Raw genomic sequence first — 23472 nt, 5'->3', positions numbered from 1 at the left:
TCTGTATGAATATGAAAATTACATTTTAAAAATGTATTACAATGCATTAGAATATTATTTCATTGCAATAAATTAGTAGAACTACTCCCACTTACAGCATTTATTTTTTCATTTCTTAGCAGTATTAAGGGAGTAAATGAGCATATTGCAGAGATGGTTAGAAAGTGTAGGAGTTTGCATTATATTGTGCTGAAGTGTGGGTACGTGCAGAAATTAAGTTTGCCAGCACTCAAGCTAAATGGAGAATGAAGCTGATACATTGGAATATGATGAAGTGAAGCAGTAGTTGCAATGACACTGCTAAGATCACTCTGTTATGAAGTTTCATGATACTGAGGCTGGTGGCTATTTTTGTTCTAAATGGCAAAGAATCTTCTAAGGAGTGAGAAATCTTTTGAGGGGAGGTGGAGGCAAAGTTCAAACAAAAGGTAGAAAGAGAAATTTCATATACCTGGCCTCTCTGCACTAGTTGTTTGCGTGGATGAGCAAAACTTCCTGGGGTTTCTGAAGAAAATGGACCTATTACATTAAATTCTGAACCCATGGTTTTCTTTCAGACAACTCTTAGAGTAAATGATAGCGAGGAACAATTTGAGTGCAGAGAAGGGCAAGTGGGAGAATACATTCACGATGATAGGTGATAGATCCAGGAGCAGTAGAGCTCAACGTTGTACATCATAAGGAACATGAAGGTAGGCAGAAAAAGACATTTTGTTTTTAATCAGGAACTCGGTGAACAGTGTTCCTTATAGAAAGTGAAGGGTGTTTTTTTGAAGAAACTAGGTGACAGGCAAGAGTGCTTATTGTTATATCACAGCATATTCAGTACAGTAGAGTCATGGGGATAAGAGAATTACCAGACAGACAAGAACGTGAATGTTTTTTCATATAAGTGATTGTTAGATCCAAGAAAACTTAACTTTGGAGAATAGAAAGAACTGACTTTGCAAAGAATAGGTGATATTTGCAGGACTGGTGAAAATTATGCTTCTAAAAGGAAAACAGCAGCAGCAGAAAAAGTTTAAGTGCAAATATTTACAAACGGCATATCAGATTATAAAGAAATAGACAGTGCTTTTGGTTAAAAACCTAAAAATATTTATCATTAAAAGGGAAAGACAGTCACGGAACGTTCAGAAATTCCCAGGACAGAAAGATGTGATATACTGCACGTAGAAATATGAAAAAAAATCCACACCACAAGTCCAGTCATGACTTTGCATCTGGATGGCAAACGAGAAACCCCTGAAAAATGAGAATATCTGCATGGCACAGTGCCATGAAGAGACAACTGAGGTGGCACTTAAGCTAGCTAAGATGTTGCTGGCAGGTCTGTCCAGCTTCCACAAGGTTTCTCCAAGCAAATTAGGTCAGCTAAAAAGAACCTTTTTAGCTTGGCTTATAAACATGGATGTAGCTTAACACATTTAAAATCCAAGTTTCTACAACACGCTGACTAGTGATACTGGAAACAATCAATCAAAAGCTGACTTTGAAACAGAAACTGAAATTGAATGCAATATAATCACAGCAGTCCTAGACTAACAGCAGGTGGTACAGTCACTACCATTCCAGCTGCTTTTAGAAGGGTTAACACAGAGATTAACTGTCAGTCAGTAAATGCTGGAGGAATAAAACCATAGCAGGTCAAGGAGAAATGTAGCCCACAAGAGTGATTCAACAACATATTTTTAGAGACTTACCCAACTGGATGGAAAGCAACTCCAGAGGATATGACTGAGGGACAGTGACTGCTATGTAGGAAAATAGTAAAGGAATAGGAAAAGCCTCTTCTATCAGCATGATACAGAATTCCCGGTCTGGATTAACTAGACCTGTGACAACTGGATTCCAAACCCCACCCAGAAGCTGGTTTGATAACATAGTTGTACCTGTGGACTTCAGCCCTCTGCCTTCTGAAATTACAGCTTCTCTGAGAAGATGGAGGCTTGCCAGATTGTGTGAGCATTTCCACATTACTCAGTCAAACATGATAGAGAAGTCCCAAAGCTACCTGTAATCCAAGATGGCAAGTCCCCACGATGTATTAGCAGGGTTTAAGAGTTTATTGGCTAGGGGAGATAAATTCTCTCTGAGTTAGAGCTAACTGGCATACAGTGAGTGTGAATGTCTCTGCAGCATGCTTTCCTTCTCTTCTATTTTCACGCTTAGCAAGGGTGAAGACAGCTTAGGTCTTTTTTCACTGGTAGCGTGGATTTGCTTCTCTTTAACCTAAAAATGGAGAAGAAACTACTAAAGGCTCACTTTCAGCTGCTCTGTATACCACAGGAAGACTTAATGGTAAAAGACTGGACTTCTTAATGTTTAAAGTCTACAGTAAAGCAGAATACCATTTCTCTTTTAAATAGTTACCCTAAAAAAGTAAGGCCTTGTTGACTGGCACCATGTGATATAAAGGAATGAGATGAGAAATCCTACTTTTGTTTAGGATCAAGAGCTGATTGTAAAAAAAAAAAAAAAAAAAAAAAAAAAGTATAGTATGTCTACTGAAGCAAATTTGTAAAAGATGTGTACTAAATCTAACTGAAATTTTTAATACCTCCCATATATTATAGTCACACCTTACCATGTGAACAGAAATCCTGCTATATCACCAAAATTAGAATACCTTATTTAAATTTCCATTGGCAGTGGGAAACAAATTAAAGACAAATTGTACCAGATAACAGATATCAGATAACATCAGATGTTATGAAGCCAATACAAAAGCTAGATGATTAGTTTATAGGAGGATCGCATTATTAAGGTCAGGCAAGCTGAGGATTCTAATATATCCAAAGATTTAAATAAAGCCAGTAAGTGTACACTTCCATAGTGCCTGGACCTAAAAATATTACTATTTTCAATTTTTGAGGTGGAAGTGAAGGATCTACCATTATTAGAAGTGCTCATCTCTCCAAACCATTTCTGGTAGAAACTTTTTTAAGGAGCTTCCCTTCACGATTGTTTCAGCACAGAAAGTGTAACAAATCGTCATGTCCTGGATCTTTAAGGATCTGTGTGCAGAAAAGTAATTGTTGATGAGCTGCTGATACGGGGTGAAAATCCTCAATAACTCAGTGAGAGACTGTGTGATGTTCTGCTGTGAGCCAAAGAAAATAACTTTAAATTGAACAGAAAGGAGAACTGAATCAACCTGAATGAGATTACTTTCAGAGGTATGTACTCTGAGTAAAAGGAGCTTGAGGAAGCACAAAACCCAAAAGGCAATTGTGCAAATGGAGAAGAAAAAAACCCCAACAAACCAGTAGCACACAGAGAGTTCAAGGCATGTTAACAGATGTTAAAAAAAAAAAATTAAAACCCCACGCCTCTAACCCCTAATCCACAGGAACTGACTGATAATTATTGTTATCTATATATTAATTGTCAAATATTAGTGAGTTTTCAGAATGCTGCTTAAAGAATATAAAATAATTACAAGACTGCGAAGAAAAATAAAGCTCCTGAAATTTAAAATAAAACCAAGATGTAAGTTAAGTGTATGGACTCTAACAGAAGTATTTTTGAAAGAAAAAGGCAGATGTGAATTTCCATTATGGAGTCTGAGAAGCAGAAAAGCATTTTTTGTATGTGGCAGCTGTATTAAGACTGGGGCTGCATCCCAAATGCCTTGCAGTTCAGTGAGATATGGACAAACTGTTGGAATAACCATTATCTTTTCCTTCCTTGAACCTCAACATAGCTTTTGAAGCAAAGGCCCATTGATCAGTCTGATCAAACATTTTAAATGTAACTTGTCACAAGCTATTATTGTTTTATTCCTATCTGTAGCTTTATTGTCCAGTAGCAGCCTAAGAGAATAATACCATGCAACTACACTGACAGCTCAAATGTATGTTAAATGGAAGCAAAACCAACTTAAACAGAATTTCTCGTTATCTAAAATAACATTTAGAGGAAAAAACACAATGCCATCTTACTAGATCATTCTTCCCATATAGATAATCTGGTTGTGGTTCAGTTTACGCCAGTGAACAAAAGCTTGGTTTATAAAATGTGCATCGCAATGTACAATCTTACCACAAGTGTATTTATTTTTCTTCATACAGGGCATATTTTCCCTTCTGATATTCTTCAGATTTTTTTAGTCAATTTTGCAGCCGAAAAATAAAGTGCGCATCATCTGTATTTTTTCCCATTTTGAATGAAATTATCATGTATCTCAGTGCAAATCCCATCATTTCTATTTTAATACCATGGTTGTGCTGCTTACTAACACAGAATAAAAAAACTGAATTGAACCATGTTGAATGAATATGCCAAACTTGATCAGACTTGCATGAAACTATATGTAATATGGGTAAGTATTACACAGAACTCGTACTTATAATACTTGTAAATAGTACAAATAAGTGCAGACAAGACTTAAAATCTGCCTTATGCAAAGGAAGAAAAAATTCCAATGACTTGCAAAGCAATTAATGGCATATGATTGTGGGGATAGAATAGTACCCTTAAATCCTTCTCAGTTACAGACAGAATAACTTGTAACAGCCACTAAAACAGTAGAAAATGAACAGTTGCACTGTTTATACTAGAATCAGTTGGTTTTGCTTGCTGTTTGAGCAATTGAGTGGTGAGCAAACTTAAAAATTGTTATTATATTAAAAATAAATATGAATAATTCAGTCTCTTAATTGTCAAAGGTTGCTAAGGAGAATCACAGAACAGTCGCATTCCATTTCTTTTAACAGCATGATAGAAAGTTTTTGTACACAATTAATGCAATGATTATCTGAAAATGAGGGATAGAGTCTGAGAAGTAAAGAATTGCCTCTGTTGGGTTGAACCATGGGGAATTTCTGGAAGATTTACAATTGTATTGGCTCATTGCTTAATCAGATGGCAGAAAGATGTTCTCAGTGTGTATTCCTTTCTTTAACGAAAGAGGCGATTAACCCATGCCAAACGCTATCTTTAAAGACTTTTTTCTCCAACTACCTAGCAAAATTTTATTTAATCCCTATTTTCGTACGCTACAGATGCACAGTATGTTCTGCTGATGTACTTGATAAAAGACATTTTTGATAATTTTTGATTTTTGAAGAATAAATGTTTATCATAGTCACATCTTGTGAGAAAACCAAAAGAGGCATGAAGACGGTGTAAGGACTCCAGCAGCTGAGCTCTTGGCAAGTCTAAAAGCAACACTTTAAATGTTGCTGTCTCCAGTTGTCTGTCCTGCTCCACTGCCAGATGTTAATTAAAGGCATTATGAAAGCAGCAGCAGAAGGGAATTTGCTCTTTGCCTGTATAGGAAAATTTGCAGCTGGTTTCCTTCTGATTCTGTTCCTTTGTTCTGATTCTGTTATGGGAGTGGTAATTGCTAGTACTGGGAATAGAGTCCGAGACTGTTTCTTAAACCACCATTGCTAATTCTATCAAAGCACTTACTCCACAACTCTTAGACTGCTATAGAATAACTCTCCTCTGCAATCCTCTGGTCTGCTTGTGAACTCTCCTGACAGTTCTGATCCACTGGAAAAGTAGAAATGTCAACTTAAAAAGTCAGACTTGTATCTGCATTAGTCAAAGCTTTCTTAGCAACTGACTCACACATACGGGATTTTCTCCCTGTGCAGATAAGCCAGGACTGTGAATGGGTGTTTTTCCAGACCTGTTGAAGGCTTCAGTTTCCCCTTATTAACATTAAAAAAAATTGCTTATCATGGTTTTTTTTTGCAATGCACAGCACTTTGATGCTACCTGGTCAATTTTTTGCGTTTCATATGGCTGTCTTCCTGCAGATGAGCATCTGTTAGACTGGGGCTGGGGGGGAGCTGTGGAAGGGAGGGCTTATTCTTTCTTTCTTTGTTGCAGTGTCCAATTTCATACTGGAATTGTTCTTGCACTCACTAAGGATCACCTTAGAGCTGAGGCAAGTAGAAGCCTTGAAATCATGCAAGCTGCCGTCCCTCTGAGTCAGGAGGCTGAGCACAAGCAGTGGTGTTCTCTTTACAATACCTGTGTCAGCCTCTATTCTCTAGTTCTTAGTAAAGCATTTGAGATATTTCATGGGTTCCAGGTCCTTGTAGCTGCCAAGGATCCTCCTTATGTGTTTTGCAGGTAAATTCGTTGCTCACCAGTCATAGTACAAATTATGATATAAACAAAATATCAAGGCTTCAGGTGAATGACACATGCCTGATCTTTCACCCTGAATTAACATCTGTAAAAGGCTGTGAAAAGGGAACTCCTTTCACAGTGAAGAACAGAAAATAATTGAAAAAAAGTACCAGACTACTGTACCCTCACCTTCTGTAACAGGCATCCTTAGTCATCAAGACGTCTTTCAAGCATAGCTGTGTATTCATGATCTGCAAGCTTCTTTATTGAAGTTGTTGAGCATTAATAAGGAAAACTTCATTTCTTTTTTAAAGCTATCCTACTTCAGAACTTAACTGGAATGAGATCTGGACTTGCTATTTTGAAGGAAATATCACCATTTTAATATTCTTCTTTTCAGAATGCAACATCCAGTATCTAACTTGATTTAGGAGGGGGGAAACTGCCTGGTGTAAACAAAAAACTTTTCTTAAAATTTTAAATAAAATGTTTATTTCAGTTCAGCTTTATATATATAAAATGGAAACTTGTTCTAAAATGAAAATACTCCATTTCCATCCTATCACTACAATTAATTTTTCTTTTAAAATAGAAAGTAGAAAATGAGGCATTGGCATTACTACATAAATTAATTAGTGTATTTTTCAATGAATAATATACTTTTGTCAACGTGTTTTTTTACTAGTTTTGATTAGAACACCTCAGTCCATCTGCGCAGATTACTGATAAAGCATCATTCATTTTTTTGGTCTCTATTCACTGGCTTCAAATTGAAAACTAAATTTAACATAGGGTTTGGTTTTATCGCCTTACTTCATGTATTCATGACAGGTGTGGTATGTTGGAGCAGTGGCAAGGTCCACTTCAAGAATCAAGTTCATATATGTAAGAGTTGACCTAAAACTCTGAATTTCAATCCTTTGGGAAATTGGAGCAAGGCATGAACCTTGGCACCACAGAACAAAATGCCACCAGAACAACCTGTTTCTTAGAATGGCTCTTCCTCGTAAGCATTACCTTACTATGAGAGCAACATCCAGTTCTTGCAGAGGGGACATGAAGCTGCTGGGTTTGAGAGCTGCGAGCTCAGTTCCCTGCTCCGTCTCAGATCCGTTGAGGGCTAGGGCACACCTGTGAATGCCTGTCTGTAGATGGTGAAGGGATAGCATTACAAGGTGATGTGTTGCTAAATAGCATTACTTTGTGTTGTGAAAAGGTCTGACAGTCGTATAGCTGGACCATTTCAGATTCCTTTTGTGTAATTTTCTGGTGGGATTCATTCCTAGTAGAAACAGAAGCAGGAAAGATGGCTGCTGCTTCTTCACTGGGGCATCTTAAGGTTTTTTCTGCTTATTTTCAGAAAGAAAGCAGCACCAATAGGGACAAAGAAAGGTACATTTTACAAGTCCTTTAACCATTCATTTCCTTGCTCATTAAAAATTAGGTCTTTGGTCACATCTGTGCTCTAAAATAGGAGGGTAAAAAACCAAGATGTATCTTTGTTTTGATGCCCTGCTCTTTTGCTGAACCCTTCTACTCCTAACTCCTGAGGAAATTAAAACTATGATATAAAACATGTTGTGGCTTTGTGTAAAATAGCTCACTTCCATAATGTTAGACTTTCAAAATCCAGCCTGGTTTGAGTATTGAAGTTACCAAGGAGCTGCATACTTTTACCCATTTATAGATGGAAGTGTGCTAAGCAGAAAGATGTATTTTACCCAGTCATGCAAACTACGTCCTCGCTTCATTACTCACATTATTCTCTGTCTGACTGTATTCCAGTCAAGGTGATGTAAGAAGAGTTCATTCCAAACATATTTCTTTCTGTTCTGTCTCTGCTACTCGAGCTGGAGTTCATCACCACAGGATGATGCAGTGCCACATCAACACACAATGCCGAGTCTCCCAATGACAGTCATAAACGCTTTCCTATCATGTTATGTTTGAACCACTTCTTTTGAGAGCCTATAGAGGAATTCAGACAAGCTAATGCAACTCAGGTCAGCTTGTGCTATTTCCCAGATTTTTAAGCCTGGATGAGCTTGGACTCATTCTCCAGATCGATATGTCCTAAAGTGTATATCATTACTTTTTCAAAAATGAGAGGATTTACTGTCCAAAAAATGTCAGCCTTTCTGCTGAAGAATTTAAGAGGTGCAGTTCATCTGTGTTTAACAAAATGTGCTGGCAATGATGTTGTCAATTTGTAATGAAGCAAGTTAAGGGGTCTGTATATAATCTATCAGTGTATTGAAGCTTCCCGAGAGGATAGTTTTCACACTGGTCAGTAATAAACCCATTTTGCTGAAAAAAGTCACATCCCTATTAATATAGATTATCTCTTTCAGATTGTGACAGAATCTTCCTCTTTCTTCTAAGACAGTCATATAGCCTACATATATGTTTATGTTCTCAAACATGGGAGAGAGTAGCGAAGGAAAAGAGCAAATGGCAGTGATATGAAAATGTCCTTATTCATTTTTATGTGCTTTGTAGCAATTTTGAACAAATATATTCAGGGAGTCATATTTTGTAGCAAGTTCCCATTTCTTCTTCTAACTACCAACAATAAACAGATTTTTTTTTAAGTCAAGCTGATCAAGGCACAGTAGATCATAGTCGTCCTTCAAGATGTAACAGAGGCAATAAGGATTAATTTCTTATTTTAAAATGTGGAAATTACTCTCCTTGTCTGAGAGCAGTATGTCACTCAACAATCCCCCCATTACCACCATTTAACTTATGATAAAAAGGGCCTTGCATCTCACTACACGGGCATGACATGAAGGAGACCTATTAGTAAAGATTTAATAGGCCTGGAATAGAGGGTAATAGAAATTGAATTGGTGTAATTTATGTTGTACTGGCAACAATACGATCTGAGAATCTTCAAAGGTTTTGCCTTCTGTGGTGGTTCGAAATGAACAGGTATTTTCAAGTCATGTTCCTGCAAGGTGTGTACTGTCAGTGTGGATTTTGCAGACTTGTTCTGGAGTTTTGTGAGTGTGTGTATTTAATCTGAAATGTTGGAAGAAAGATCATTTTTAGCTAGGATTCCTAGTGAATGGTAGCAGATATGATTGCACCCACGGTTAAGTCATGATCTTTTCTTCCAAATGCTCCTTCATGAATATTTGAATCTGTTGTCCAGTTCCAACCTATTTGAAAGAAATTGTGAGTATCAAATATGTATAAATTCATGGCTATTAGGAGTAGGAGAAAAAGTGATCTAAATTTATCCTGCTACTGTGAGAAAGGCAGGTAGAATTTTGTTCTTCTCCACTTGAAGAGGCAGAAACTGACCAGGCAGCTGAGGTAGAAGACTGAGGCAGGTAGTCAATTCAAGCAGAGCTCCAGACTGGAAGGGTAAGTCCCATTTGTTTCTTACCCAGCAGGGAAGGATGGAGAAGGAAGCTTAGAATTTTTGTAAAAGGGGCAAATTAATTACTGTGGTATAAACAGGATGGGTATAACTTCTTGGGAGTTCAGGTTTCAGTAGCTCTTTGCTGAACAACTAAAAAATCATGAATAGCTGGCACTTTAAAAACTTTCTGTGTGTTCAAGAAACAAAATTATAACAGATTGAACTCCAGGCTCAGTTCTAAGTATAAATACATACCAACGGTTGCCTAACAGGCAGGTTTTGTCCATAACAGGCCAAATCATGACCTGGCGCAGCAGAAACAGCGCTGTCCACTTCAGTAACATTAACTTGCTTACGTAAGGAGTTAATTTGGCCCCGCAATTCTAGGTCTAATGAAGTTCCGCACCAGGCTGCAGAAGTCTATAATACACAAACATGAAAATGCTCTCTTTACTGGAGCTCGACTGGAATTTTATTGCTCTGCTGTTGAAGTGAACACAAGCAAGTGCCCACTGCAAGCCAGTGTTTATTCCGCAGGTAAAAAGGAGTTTAAAATCTTGACTCGCTATAAAGAAGACAAAATGAAGAAGAAAACTTTTCGTTCAGAAATTTTAAGTGATTTCTGAACAGACTAGGAAAAAATGATCCATTAAATATCCATGTTAATGATGTAAACTGTCTCTGCAAGGAAAATGGGTATTTTGACCATGTAAGGATGAGCATTTTTATAAAAAAAAAGTAGAGCTGAAAGATTGTGCAAGTAATGAGGATCTCTCCAAATGCTAAAAATTTCTTGGGGGTAAAAAAGCAGTAAAGAAGAAAATCAACACCATTAAACAGACTAACTTAATATTTTATGCTTAAAAACAATGCCAGTTTTATGAAAAAGTGGAGTAATGTGACATGGAAATCTTCCTTAGGCATGTCAGCAATACCAGATTGCAGCTCTTTGGAACTGAATAATGGGCTTCAGCAGTCATTTTTTGATATACTGTACACCAGAGACAGGTAGGGTTTTTTATTAGAACAGGAAGTGGAACTTAAAAGCATTAAAATGAATTATGGAAAACTCCTCAGCTGAGGAAATTGCCTTTGTGAGATTAAAATAACAACAAAAAAAAATCTGATGCTTTGCTTGGCATCTCTGCTACATTTGGCTATGGTATAATGTTATATAAGATAGACTTTTATTTGTTCAGTGAATGAAAGGAAGCCTTGTGATGGTGATTTAGTAGGATGATGATAATGTTGGAGATTTACTGGGAAGAATTCCCCGAATTGGTTTTAAACCATGATTCCAGAATAAAGGTGCTGGAAGTTGAGTATTTTGGATGAGATTCACTTAACTGGGACTCTGACTGTGACCTTTCTGACAAGAGTTACAAGATGGATTTTTAGTTAAACAGTAAGCTTTTAATGTACTTTAGAATCTTTTGACAAAAAGTACTTACATGTTCGTTTTCATTATGCCCCTTGTGAACATCTACTTTTGTCTGAATTATTTTTATAAATCAAAGACCATGATATAAAAGATGTACAATTACATAAGGGAAATAGAAGTGCCTTATGCTCACTGCAGACAGAACCACTTCACTATTTACCACCAAGACTTTCTATAAGAAGAATTTCTGGCAGTTGGCAATACTTTACGTGGTGCTTGACATCAGGAATTGAGTTTTCCATCCTAATCCTAAACCAAATGGACTTCTAGATGTTAATTACTTGCCCAAGGTGCTGAGGCAATGAGTTTCAAAGCTAGGATGGAAACACCAGGAGTCTCTAGCTTGTAAGTACCCTGTTAGACAAGGTATTCTCCTAAATGTCAAATATTAGTTTATAGAAGTAACTGATATAACAAGAATAGTCCATTGTTTTTGGCTGATGAGTCATATTTGTTTATATGCAAGACCTAGGAATTACTTGCAAAGTTTCTGTGTTAAGACCCTTTTTTTCACAGGCAGTTTAACACAGCATGTCAGTCCTTTTGTCTTTTGAGGTAATGACTTGAATCTTATTCTGTAAGTGTCACCCGGAGAATAATTATCTTTGCGTTGCTATTCAAAAACAGAGTTTGGTTGATTTCTTTTAACTTGACAGCCATGTTTCTTTGGTTCAATAAATGTTATCAGGCATTCTTTGGCTGCTCCTATTGCATCAACTTTAATTAGTTTTTGATTGCTGTTAATTTCACAGCTTTTTCTCCTTAATAAATTGCATAAAAAATGCTTTAGTTTTTTGTTGCATCAAGTTTAATTAGTTTTGTGCTTTGCTTACTCTATTTCGCTTGCTCTTTTTAAAGAAACTCCCCCACAGCTTCTTCCTCTGAATATACCTCTGAGTCACTGATTCTGATGATGATGATTAAAGGAGTTTATAGAACCTCTGATCATTGAACCTGTCTCTCTGCAGAACTGTGAGAGTGCTCCTGTCTCACCAGGCTACACTAGTGAATGTGGTGCATGATAGAAAGGTCACCAATGGGCTTTGCATAATGGTGCAATTTACAGTGCATTTTTACAGTACATCAGGAGCAGAATTCTTCGATTCTGATCTAAAGAAAGACATGCCTCAAACTTTAAGTGCAGCATTTCTTCTAAGCAACTCGGAACAAAAGCAATGTCATCAAAATGAAAATCTGTTTCCTTGGTAGGGTAATGTGCAAATGAACTGCTTAGCTAGCTTGTGAAAGTGGTAGGCCCGCGCCATTATTCTTTAAGTGTAATCAGGCACTTGTAGAAGGCCACGTTTTGTGGGGAGAGTGATAGGACTCTATGAGAACCACCAATTCCTACCCTAACGATCTAGTCCTAAGTAACTTAAGTTCAAATGCATAGACTTGGAATTAGATGCTTGGCATTCTCTAGCTTTCCTTTCACTACTTTACCTATAAAGTTTGGTTCTTTCCAAACTCCATTTCACCCACTGTATGGTGGAAAGATGTCTTTTTAATCTCACTTCTGGCATCATCTGGAAGTCTCTGTACTCCTTGTTACTCTCTTCAGTTTTGCATGGCTTCACTGAAGATTTCTGTTGAACTCAAGATTTTGAGTAATGAGTGTCACAAAGGTACTCGAATAACATCAGGAGGTGAGATTTCAGTACGCTGCTTCTCTCTGGAGAATAAGGTGGGGATTTCAAAGAGACAAAGGAGGCAGAAGCCATATCTGGTATGCTGGTTAAACCACGACGTCTGGGAAAAGAACTGAAGAATGAAGAAGGAACATAGATGGCTTCAAAGGAGCTCAGACAAATTTCTAAAAGAACACTACAGGACAGGAAAAGAGATTGTCTTAATTCACTTTCAAGTACTTCAGGTTTCAGCAGCAGAATGACTTCTCAGTAAGATACCGTGGGGGTAGAAACTGGGTCAGGAAAACTGGTAATTACAGAAAAAGAATTTTATGCTTAAGGCACTCTGTTAGGATTTGTGAAATGTGGTTTTAATTTCTCTTTCAGTCAAAGGCTTCTTATGTAACCTTCTGTAAATAAGATGGAGTATCATTTTCAAAAATACCTGGGTACTGGGAGGCGAGAGACATCTAAGCAAGTTAAATGTTTAAGAAAGACTTAAGCAAGACCGCAAAATAGTATTTAATGAATTTTAGATGTCTAGAATTGGATAGGGGCACACCTTTTTTACTGGAAAGCTCACAAGATGGGTACATTTCTACTTCTGCTCATGTCCTGAGCTACCTCAGCTAGAGCAGCTAAGCCCTACCAGTATCCAAGGCAAGGTTTAAGTTTTCAGAGTAACCAGTCTCTCTCTCTCTCATAAGCAAACAAGATCCTTGCAAGAGGTATTCATATCTCACCCGTTTTTTGTTTTAATGGAGGCAATGGTAGTGTTTAGCCACATTTCTGTAACATTTCCCTTATTCAAACATTGAATCAGCATTAAAAAAAAATCCTACCTCAGTGACTTAATATTCAATGCCATTTTCAGTCTAAAAGACTCCAAATTTACCTTTTTAATTTCTCAGATAAGATTCTTGACCATCAGGTAAAAGCTGGTGAGGGCTTTGATCACTTCTTTAAGAAAAAGTATATTGTCCGTTTTCAGTAACAAGTTCTCTTGCATCTGTCCCTCATAAAATTGTGGTCCAGAGAGAATGAATGTTCAGGGTTTTTTCATAAGCTTTTATGTGTTTTCAGCATGGGGGTGGGGATTAGATAAGATGTTTCGGGACCCCTACCTCTCTGGATGTCTAGGGAGACAGTCTTCAGTTGTGGTTTCCATTTTGGCAAATAAGCACTTTGGAAACATGGCCATCAATCTTTCTCAGCGTCTGTATGCTGCCTTTGGCTTGGAGGATCTCTCTTCTTTGCCTTATATACTTATTACACCTTTGAGGGCAGGGTGTCCTCCTCTTTGTTAGCATACAGTGACTCTAAATTAAAGATGTGGTTTTAGGTATTTGTGTAACAACCAGAGCAAGTAGTAATTGTTATTTTCCTAGCAGCAGGCTTTGAGGCCACTTTGCTTTATTCAAGTGGAAAGTGTGTAGTATATTGAATAAGCTGTAGAAAACTTAATAATATTGGTTTGCTTCCCTATCAAGGTTCTTTCAGAGTTTCTGTAGCTAGAGTCAGAAAAGATACATTCTTTATTCCACATATGAAGCTTTACAAATAATCTTTTTTTCCTGTGAATTTATGAGTTTCCATCATAGTCTTTTCCTTAGCAACACCACGTATAAAATTATTGCCAATGTTTCAGATTGCTGACTTATTCTGAACAATACCTACCTTTTCCTAAGAGCCAATATTTAAAGTGTAGAACCGCTATTCTGGAAGTCATACTATTACCATAAAATTTAGTTAGCTTCTTGTAGCTTCCAGAGTCCAAGAGCATTTTGTAACAGACATGTGTCTTAGAAATGAATGGATTGTTCACGGTAGCTTTCAGTATACGTCTAGCAACACTCCTATGAATCAACTGAGGAAGTAATCAGGTGTGTGGGAGTGACCTCCACAGTGCTTGATAGCAGTGTAGGTTCTTCCAGAGTTAGCTGACAAGTAACTGTAGGAAAATGTTGACAATAAATCTTTAAATAACAGAGAAAAAAGTAAAAAAAAAAAAAAAAAAGAGCATGATGTACTCTGTGTTTACAGTTCCTTCTCAGAATTCTAATTGCAGGTTTCTAGCTCCTAATGTGTCCTGATGCCCCATAGGCGTTGCTTAACGACTGTTTCTCTATCACAGCCGTTTTGAAATGTGATCACTTTCCATCAGTAGGATTTCCAGGCTCAGTCATGGCACTTTTCACTTGCTTTCTACTTTTTTCCCCTTCCTTGTTAAATGGGTTCAATGGCCCTGTGACGAGACACAGCATGCTGACTTTTTCTTGCTGTGTGTTGCACAAATTCTCTTTTGTTAATGAAATTGAGTAAATAATTTGTAGCAATTTTAATGCAGCAGTTTGATAAAGTTATTAACTACAATGCTTCCTGTAAATTTGCAATGTATGTTAAAGGTCACAGCTGCTTGCATATCAGAGATTTTTCTTCTTTATATACATATTGGACCAGTGTTCCCTTTTCCAAAGGCACTGTAAATTTGACTATAAGAAAATATTTTCCCAAGGCAAGAAGAAATTTGCAGGTTACATGCAAGGGAACTAGTTATGGGATGAACTGCTGTTTGATGGAAACAAATAAAGCAGTAGTTGAGTACTCAAGGTGTATATTTTATAATTGGGGATTATTATTTATGGTGTTTTCCCCAAAAAACAGACGGGGTGAAAAGTAGGAAGGCAGTAGGCTAGGGAGTTTTCTTGTTTGGATTACTTGAAAGTTGTACATGCAGATACAAAATTCTTTGATCTACTGTTCTACTTTGGGAAAAATATATTTAGGGGTTTGGGAATAGTTGGTTCAAGAGTACAAGTAGTTGTCTTGACCTTCAACTTATGTCAAATCAGCTCAATGCAGTACAGACAAGATAACAAATGAAATCTCGTGTGTTCCACATATTTGGTAGCCAGCACGAGGGTATGTCTAGATTGTGGTACACCCACCCTATTCTCAGTCAGGGTCTTTATTAGTGTCCCCCACTAGTTAAAATGTGGGAGTGTTCCTAAAATATAAGGCAAGCCCAAAGCCTGCCTGCCTACCCTCTTACAGCCATAGGCCTGTATGGAACAAGTAGTCCCTGTGCTAAGGGACAGAGTGACAGCGAGCTGTTGCTTCCTTCCGTCTCTAGGATTCCTCCAAAGCTTTGTGCTTGGGGCCAGTTATGTTGAAGGTTAAATAAATCTGGATTGCAGTGCAAGCTCAGGCCTGCCTTTAGATTGTGGTATAGATATATGTTGTAGTCGTTAATAATTGCAATGAGTACAAGTATAAAAAAAGAAGGTAGGTAGCACCTGAAGCATAGCATGACAACTGATGTCAGAGGACCATTCTCTTCAGCTTCTATGCAACTGTGGTTCCTCTTCCAGTGGCAGCGGCAGTAGGTGGATAAGCTTGGACATAGTTAGCTCTGTTTGACATGTCTTTCATCCCACTCTTGTTAATTGATTAATATTGTAGAATCCAGCAACATACTATATCTAGAAGGAATCAGACTGCTGTCTTGTCTGACAAGTAACGTACAACTATAATAAGTGATACACTAAAATATACAGCAATCTATGCATTGCTTTAAAACATAGTGTGGAGACATCTTTTTGTTTCCTCAGTATCCAGTACAGTTAAAACACTGCTTAGATAAAACTAAATAAAATATCATTCTTCACAAACACTTAAAATTGCTATCTCTGAAATACAAAACCATAAATTAAAAACCTAGCTTTGTGGTATTTTAATACTAAACTTTTCATATTGTCTGGCCAACACTACTTTTAAAGGCTTTCATGTGAAGCTTTGCACTGAGCACTCAATTCCAACAACTCACCATTAACTAATGATAAAAGGCAGGAAGAGAGTAAGTAATGCTTATTATATAATTTCAGATGTGCTTTTGAAAGAGCTCCTTAGTAGTTGGTTTTCTAGGTTTTTTCCAGCATGCTTTTGAGATGAGTAATAACTTGAGATAAGAATTACTCAAATAAACTGTAACTACAGTAGCAAAAGTATTTACACAAACAAAGATGTGCTGATTTTCCTGAAGGCTGTTTCTGGGGATTATAGTGGCATACTTTTTTACTTTGACCGGTCATAATGTCAGGAGTTCCCCCCCCCCTCCACTTCTAAGTCTTAGCATTACACACATTTCTTGTACAAACAGGATCAGAAAGGTTTTCTTGGTTTTTATTTGTAATGGAAAGTTTAGCCTTTTTTATTACTTTTACTGTTGACTCTTGATGTGTTCTTGTCTCTGCAAATACTGCTGAAATAGCTGTTGTCATCCATTCTTTGATACGTTGTGGCTGGACAGGTGCTTTAGGGTCAAATGATAGTTCATTCAGCCAAAACTCTGGTAGCAGCAATTGCCAGCCTCAGGGCAGTTCTTGCAGTTTAGATTTTCAGGGGTGCAATCTGTGATTACTTGTAGTTCTTAGACTTTCACCAAACATCAATGCTACAGTGCTGCTCTTTGTTAAAAGCAAAAAAAAAAAAAAAAAAAAAAAAGAAGAAAGACAAAAAATATTTTAAAAAGCTCTGGTGGTATCCTTCATCTAAACCAGTACATGTTAGCTGTTAGCTATGTGCTCAGGGATGCAGAGTGTAAAGGAAATGCGTAAATGCTCATACTCCATGGTGTTTCATGGATGAGTTTGATATGGTATGATGTAGCTATGTCCATGGTCAGGAACTGATTAAACTTCAGTGACTTCCAAGATGTCAGGGTTCTGTGCGGACACAAACACCTGGTATTTTCAGCTGCTGTTTTTGGGTTCATTCATGGGATCTCTAGAAAGTTAGTCCATAGGAGATGACAGTTCAGTAAACTCAAACATGTGTTGTGTGTCTCCTTCTTATGTTGACAAATTCCCTTTTTCATCTAGTAAGAAATTTTTTAGATATGAATTTTAAGAGGACTTTGAATAAGATAAAGGACACAAGAAGGTTTGGCTGCACAGGGCAGCCAGAACCAGGAAGGGGCAGCATTCATGCTTAGTTAATGTGATAAATGAATTTAGTCTCAAACAGGATTCCAATCAAAGTTTACGATTTATTAAATGAATAAAGGCAAGCAAACAGCGCTGGGTGCATCGGGCGTCTCTGCTCTACCAAGATGCACACTGTGAAAAACAACCCAGCTTCTTTTATAGTCTAACATTAGTTACATCGTGTCCTTCCAAAAGACTCTCCACCTCCTGGCTGTGCAGGTGCAGTAGCTCTCCTAGAAACTTCTCAAACTCTCCTCATTGGCTGAGGGGTCTTCAGTTCTCCTAGAAACTTCTTGAACTCTCCTCATTGGCTGAAGGGTCTTCAGTTATCCTAGAAACTTCTCGAACTCTCCTCATTGGCTGAGGGGTCTTCTATGCAATGTATCTCCTCACTGCTCCTCGCTGCTCAGGCATGACAGCAGACATACTGTGCAACAGGCGACACCCGGCACAGCACCAGCTGTGGCCATCAAAACCCGAGCAAGTTTGCAACAGACACCTCCCCCCCAACAAATGCATATAACAAATTGCTTACACACTGCCACTTCAATACACCCTCTATTCATATGTACTAAAGATCACCCCGTTCGTAACCTCGCTTAATACTATGATAAATGCCTCAGTTCTCCCCTAGGATCTCTTGTTTAACACTGTGCAGTTAACAACAAAACTGGTTTTGGGCTGGCAAAAAAGAACTATATACATAATCATCTGTTTCCTCCCGGCCTGCGGTTATATGAGGACCAACAAAATGGTTAAAGATTACATATACAGTGAGGGTCACATTGTATTATGTGGCCCTAGCATTGTTTATATTGACACGAATCAGATGAACACATTTCACAGTTAAGTTTGCTGCATCAGCGTGGATGACAGTAGCAATATCTGTCACTGAAAAGTATGCCAATTCTCATTAAAAAAGTAATGAAGTAGAGCAGGCTTTTTTAAAAAGTTCTCTTCTTCAACAGTTTCAATATTTGGTCCACCTCCTGCGTCAGCAGGACCCAGAGGAATTGCTTCTACTACCGTTATTTCAAATGAATCAAGTCTTTAAAGAGGATTGTGTTCTTGCGTTTGGCTTGAAGAGTAACATGGGCTGGTTGGAGGTGCTAGAATGCAGTATGCATAAAACAATCACCAACGTTTTCTACTACAAAAAAAGTTTATTAAACTTCTGATAGACCTACTCACTTCATTTTTATCTGTGGGTCCTTTTCAGTATTTGTTGGTGTTTGTTTTTTTTCATTGTATGTTATTTTATGTGCTGGCACAATGAAAAGTACCATCTCTGATAACAGTGATAATTAAAACAGAAACTATTAAAAGGAGAAATGACCTACCAGCTGCTGCTGTAAGTAGATTGTGACCTTGTTAAACTCCACAAGTAAAAGCTGCAAGTAACAAGGGTTTCTGTCTCTAAAAGTGTTAATCACAGGAACGGTTTCTTTCCTAAGTGGTTTAGAGAGGCTTACCTGTCTTTTTAACTCAGCTTTACAATATTCTTAAACTGATTGACAGTAACATTTTATTACCTTTAAATATGTGATAATGAAAACTTCATGTAGGTTTATGCCTTGGGCTACATTTTAAATATCTAGATTATTGTCATATTTGCAGTCTACTGTGATGCACAGTAGCAGTGTTCAGAATTTGTTTTCTTTGCTGATGCTCTTGCTGCCATTTTTCATTCTATCAATCCTTCATAAAAATGAAAGGATATCACACAGTAGTTTGTTCTTTCACCTGTCCAAGACTGGTAGATGGCAAAATGCCTCAAATTTGGAAGTTGATTGGAATTGAGAATATAGAGTATTGCTTAAATTTTACACCACAGTGCAGGACTCAGTTCCAATCCTCTCCTGAGCTCACAAACTATTTCATCGAAATCTTTTCCTCTTCTGCCATGGAAGCCAGTTATCTGAATGTGAAGTCCCTTCTTGCTTTATGTTTCATTGCCATTTTAAAGTCCCTGTGATTGATAACACCAGTTATTAAGTGAACCATACAGGTCAGATTAGATATTATCTTTAAATAATTTTATTTTTAAAATAGACTTTTTATTCATTATTGCATGGTGTATCCATTTTAATAACATAATAATGTCAGTATTTTTAATTCATTTTACAAAATCAAGAGTTGATGTTTATAGAAAAGGAAGACACCCAAATGACCCTGTAGGTACTTCAAAAATTTATGGTTAAATTCCAATTTTAAAATAATTCTTTGGACACACTCATCAGGTAGTTGCAAGGGAAGCTATATCCACCAAGCTCAATAGGATTACCTGTTCATACCCTAGTCCTGAAGACTTAGCTTATAAAATCCAGGCCCATTTTCAATTACAGTTCTTGAATTCTGAATTTCTCTCTGTCACCTCAAATAAGGACAGAATACACTTAAGTTTATGCACTTTTCCATCTGAACTCATTCTTTTTAAAAAAAAAAAGTATCAAAAAAAGCTTCATCTTTGCCTCTTATCCATTTCCCCTTATAGAACACTCATTCACATTTTGTACCAACAGTTTAGAGATAATAAGGTTTTTCTTGTCTAGTGAATGAATCACTGTTGTAATTTTCCAATAAGTCATATAAACAGAATAATATTTTTACATTCATTACTTCATAGTTAAATGGACCATTTTCTTTTCTTACGATATACATTTCCTTAAGATTTGTTACTAAAGCTTACTAAAGTAGATACAAGAAAGTAATATAACTTACAAAGGATATTTGAGAAGTTTACTACTCAAATTTGAATTTGTTGTTATAATATTGCTTAGCTTTACTGAAGGTTGATTATAGGTTGTTCCACTTTTATTAAGTTATTTTGTCATAAATGTGGTGACTGTTGTCACTTTCAAGATTAATATGCACTAAAAGCAGGCAAATCTATGCTACAGTGACATAAGACTATTGCCCTGGGGCTATGAAGGATTTTGTGACTCAGTTATCATCTTTGGGTAGTTTTTTTTTTTTCCTAGAGCTTTAATATTTCAAGTTTCTGTGCCCCCTTTTTCATATTCTTACAGTGATAACAAGATATCATCCATATGAGTAAACGTTTGCATGATGTGCCTAGAAAGACGGACACAGCTGGCTTGGATCTTACCCTCTGCCATTAAATAGCTGTCAAAACATCCCAGCTGACTGAGATTAAAAATGAAGACAATTCCATAGGCTTTTCAAGGCTTAATTCTTTCCATCATATGAATGGCACTAATGTACCTCAGTTGAAAATACTGGCCCCTGAAGCACTCAGGAACAATGACTTTAATTTTTGTAAGGACTTTAAAACTTTAAATTTTTTTATGTTATGCATCAATAAAACCTGTGTGACTCATTATGACTTTAAAAAGTAGCAGCCATTGTATTAATGGAAATTTTTGCTTCTAAATACAGATAAAATGGGAATATTTTATATTTGTCCCTCCTCTTATTTTAGTACTCTGCACCCTCATTTATCCTTTGCACAGAAATTAAGTGTGCTTCCAACATCTGGGTATCCAAAACTTACATATAGTCATGGTTTTACAGAAAAAAATTGCAGTTGGACTGTACATAGATTCAGGTGTTCTACCTTCTTAATAAACACACAAACAGTCCAGTATTAATTTCAAATGTAAAATGAGCTCCCCTTCCTCCTTTTCAAAGATAGCTCTGCAGATATCTTAACCCTTTTTTCTACTTTTTAAGAAGTCCCCACAATGCTGATTAACAGGGGAGTGAAAAATAACAAGTAAACGAGCATTGCCAAAATGAAGACACCTCATGTGGCACCACATCCTGTGCAAAAAAGGGCTGTTGCAGCACATTCTGAAAGTTAGCATTTTTGGTCAAAGGCAAGGACAACTGCAGAATAAAAAGCCAGGCATGGAAAGCATTTTCCCTTCATTTTTGTCTGTTCTGCACAGAGCAGTTTCCAGCTCAAGCATTTCTGCTTATCCCAACCTCCCATGGAAAAACACACTGTATCAGCTGCCTGCATCCCAGGCAGCTTAGAGCTGTGTGGCTCAAAACTACATCTTATCTCCTGTCTAGAGATTAGCAAACAGCCAAGGACAGCCCAAACAGTTATGTGCCGTTCTGGCAATATATTCTTCCCTTGGGGTGTGAGGCAGCATAGTAGGTGTTGTAGTAATCTGGATTAGGATATTCCAAGTAAACCAACTGCAAATTTATTCTAAATCAGCATGATAGTGGTGCCACTTTAAACTACTTTTAAAATGTATGTCTTAGATCTTTGAAGCGTAGTTTTAGAATAGCTGCTGTCAGTAAGAAAGTTTGGCAAACTCTGTGCTGCACAAGAATAAGTAAAAAACCATCCCTTTATATTGTTTCTTCACAATCCCTTTGACTGTAATCTTCAAGAATAAAAGGCTGCTAGCCCCCTCCATTCAATGAGCAGGCGCAATCCTTGTGATATTATCCAGGCGCTCCTCAGAGGGTACAGCAGTTACCTCAGTTCTGCCTGCCTGGAGCTACAAAGAGAGGAGCTATACCTTCGGGCCCCATTCCAAAGAACAGGTAAGGCACTTTGCAGCAGTAGTTAAACTAAGCAAGATATTAAGGGTTTACTGAGTGCCGTGCATGTAAAATGCCACTGCCCTCACTTCTCACTCGCCTTCCATAGGGAAATATAGATATATTGATTGATAGGTATGTTGAATGAGCATGGGGCTTTGTATGAGAGAGCACCTGAGGTAGAAAGTAGTTGTGTAAAATTGCCTGCTCATTGCCTCAGAGAAATAAGCCATTAAATGGTAGCCAGCTGAAATTGTAATTGATAAACCTGGTGAGCTCTCCTAATCTGTGTGAAACAAAGCAGTATGAAAGAGCACGTCTTTTATTTATTTTAGAAGCCTATCTGAAGTAGTTACTCTAATTTTATAAATACTAAGGAGAAAATGATGAGTGCATATACTCACATTTTTTCTTTGTCACAGTTGTTAATAGCAAAAATAGGAGCCAGGGTATTTATAAATACATAAAAGTCACATGTTCATACTTCATAGTTCTCGGTGCACTAAAACTGTGTGGTTATACAGCTTGTGGGAGACAACAGTAGCAAGTCTTCCAAAGATTTTACATCAGTGGTGTGTTACACATCGCTGGGCCTTGGGCCATACCTAGGAAAAGGTTTTGAGATAAGGACCAAACATCCAAATTACTTGCTAAAGGGAAGCTATGAAAATGACTGTGAACTTCGTCATCCCAACCATCATGGTCTTCCCCAGCAAATAAGCTGTTCATTTAGAGTACTTGTACAAAAGGGGATTTCTCACTCAGAAATTGCATTTAGGAAAAACAAAAAGAACTCCTTCTTTCTCTTCCCACCTTGCAGAGCCCTTCATACAAGAGAAGAGGAGATAGTAACATATGCATCAAACATCATCTCTATTTCAATTCTCCCATCTGCTTGATACATAATACTTATCATTATATAAACCATTAGGGAAAGAGTTGAATGTATCGAGATGGACCTTTTCATCTTCTTTCATTTGGCAATGTGAAGCGTGAGTGCTCAATGCCCAAGTGTGTCATTCATTTGACGGTTTTTGCTGACATAGAATGAATCAAGGCTGTTTCTTCACAAAAGGATTTTAGAGGACAGCAGTTCATTCAGTGTTCTGCAATTCCAGTGTTTTCTTTAATCACATCTGAGGCTGCCTCTCATTCCTGCATTTGTTTAATAGATGCTTGTAATAGGCCATCCTGGAGTCTGATGCAGATTGCTGTGACCATACTCTGTATGACCTGAGGCAGCTACATGTTTCATCTGAGAGAATGACTAAGTATTGATTCTCAACCCCACCTTATGCTCATGGATTATACCGTTAGTTTGATGATGTCTTACTTCAAGAGCCTTAGGCACAAGGAAAAGGTGTAGTATACCGAATAAATTTCTTTGATGACCTTAGGCAAACTGTGGCATAAGCTGAGGCTAGACAAAGGCAAAAATAT

General features: G+C 37.3%; 1 protein-coding gene across 6 annotated transcripts in view; it reads left to right on the top strand.

Annotated features, from left to right (window-relative positions):
- Positions 1 to 23472, top strand: part of CADM2 (cell adhesion molecule 2) — a 699058-nt gene that overhangs the window by 513762 nt on the left and 161824 nt on the right. Inside the window, exon 1 of one of the 6 annotated variants that reach the window (XM_030020128.2) lies at positions 23260 to 23392. The exons of the other annotated variants lie outside the window; for them this stretch is intronic. The gene's annotated coding sequence lies outside the window, so the exon portion shown is untranslated. Of the gene's footprint in view, positions 1 to 23259; positions 23393 to 23472 lie in introns of those variants that run through there. 6 annotated transcript variants of the gene reach the window in all.

This window comes from Aquila chrysaetos, chromosome 7 (genome assembly GCF_900496995.4).
Source record: "Aquila chrysaetos chrysaetos chromosome 7, bAquChr1.4, whole genome shotgun sequence".
Classification (NCBI taxonomy): domain Eukaryota; kingdom Metazoa; phylum Chordata; class Aves; order Accipitriformes; family Accipitridae; genus Aquila; species Aquila chrysaetos.
This window is presented reverse-complemented; position numbering and strand designations above follow the sequence as displayed.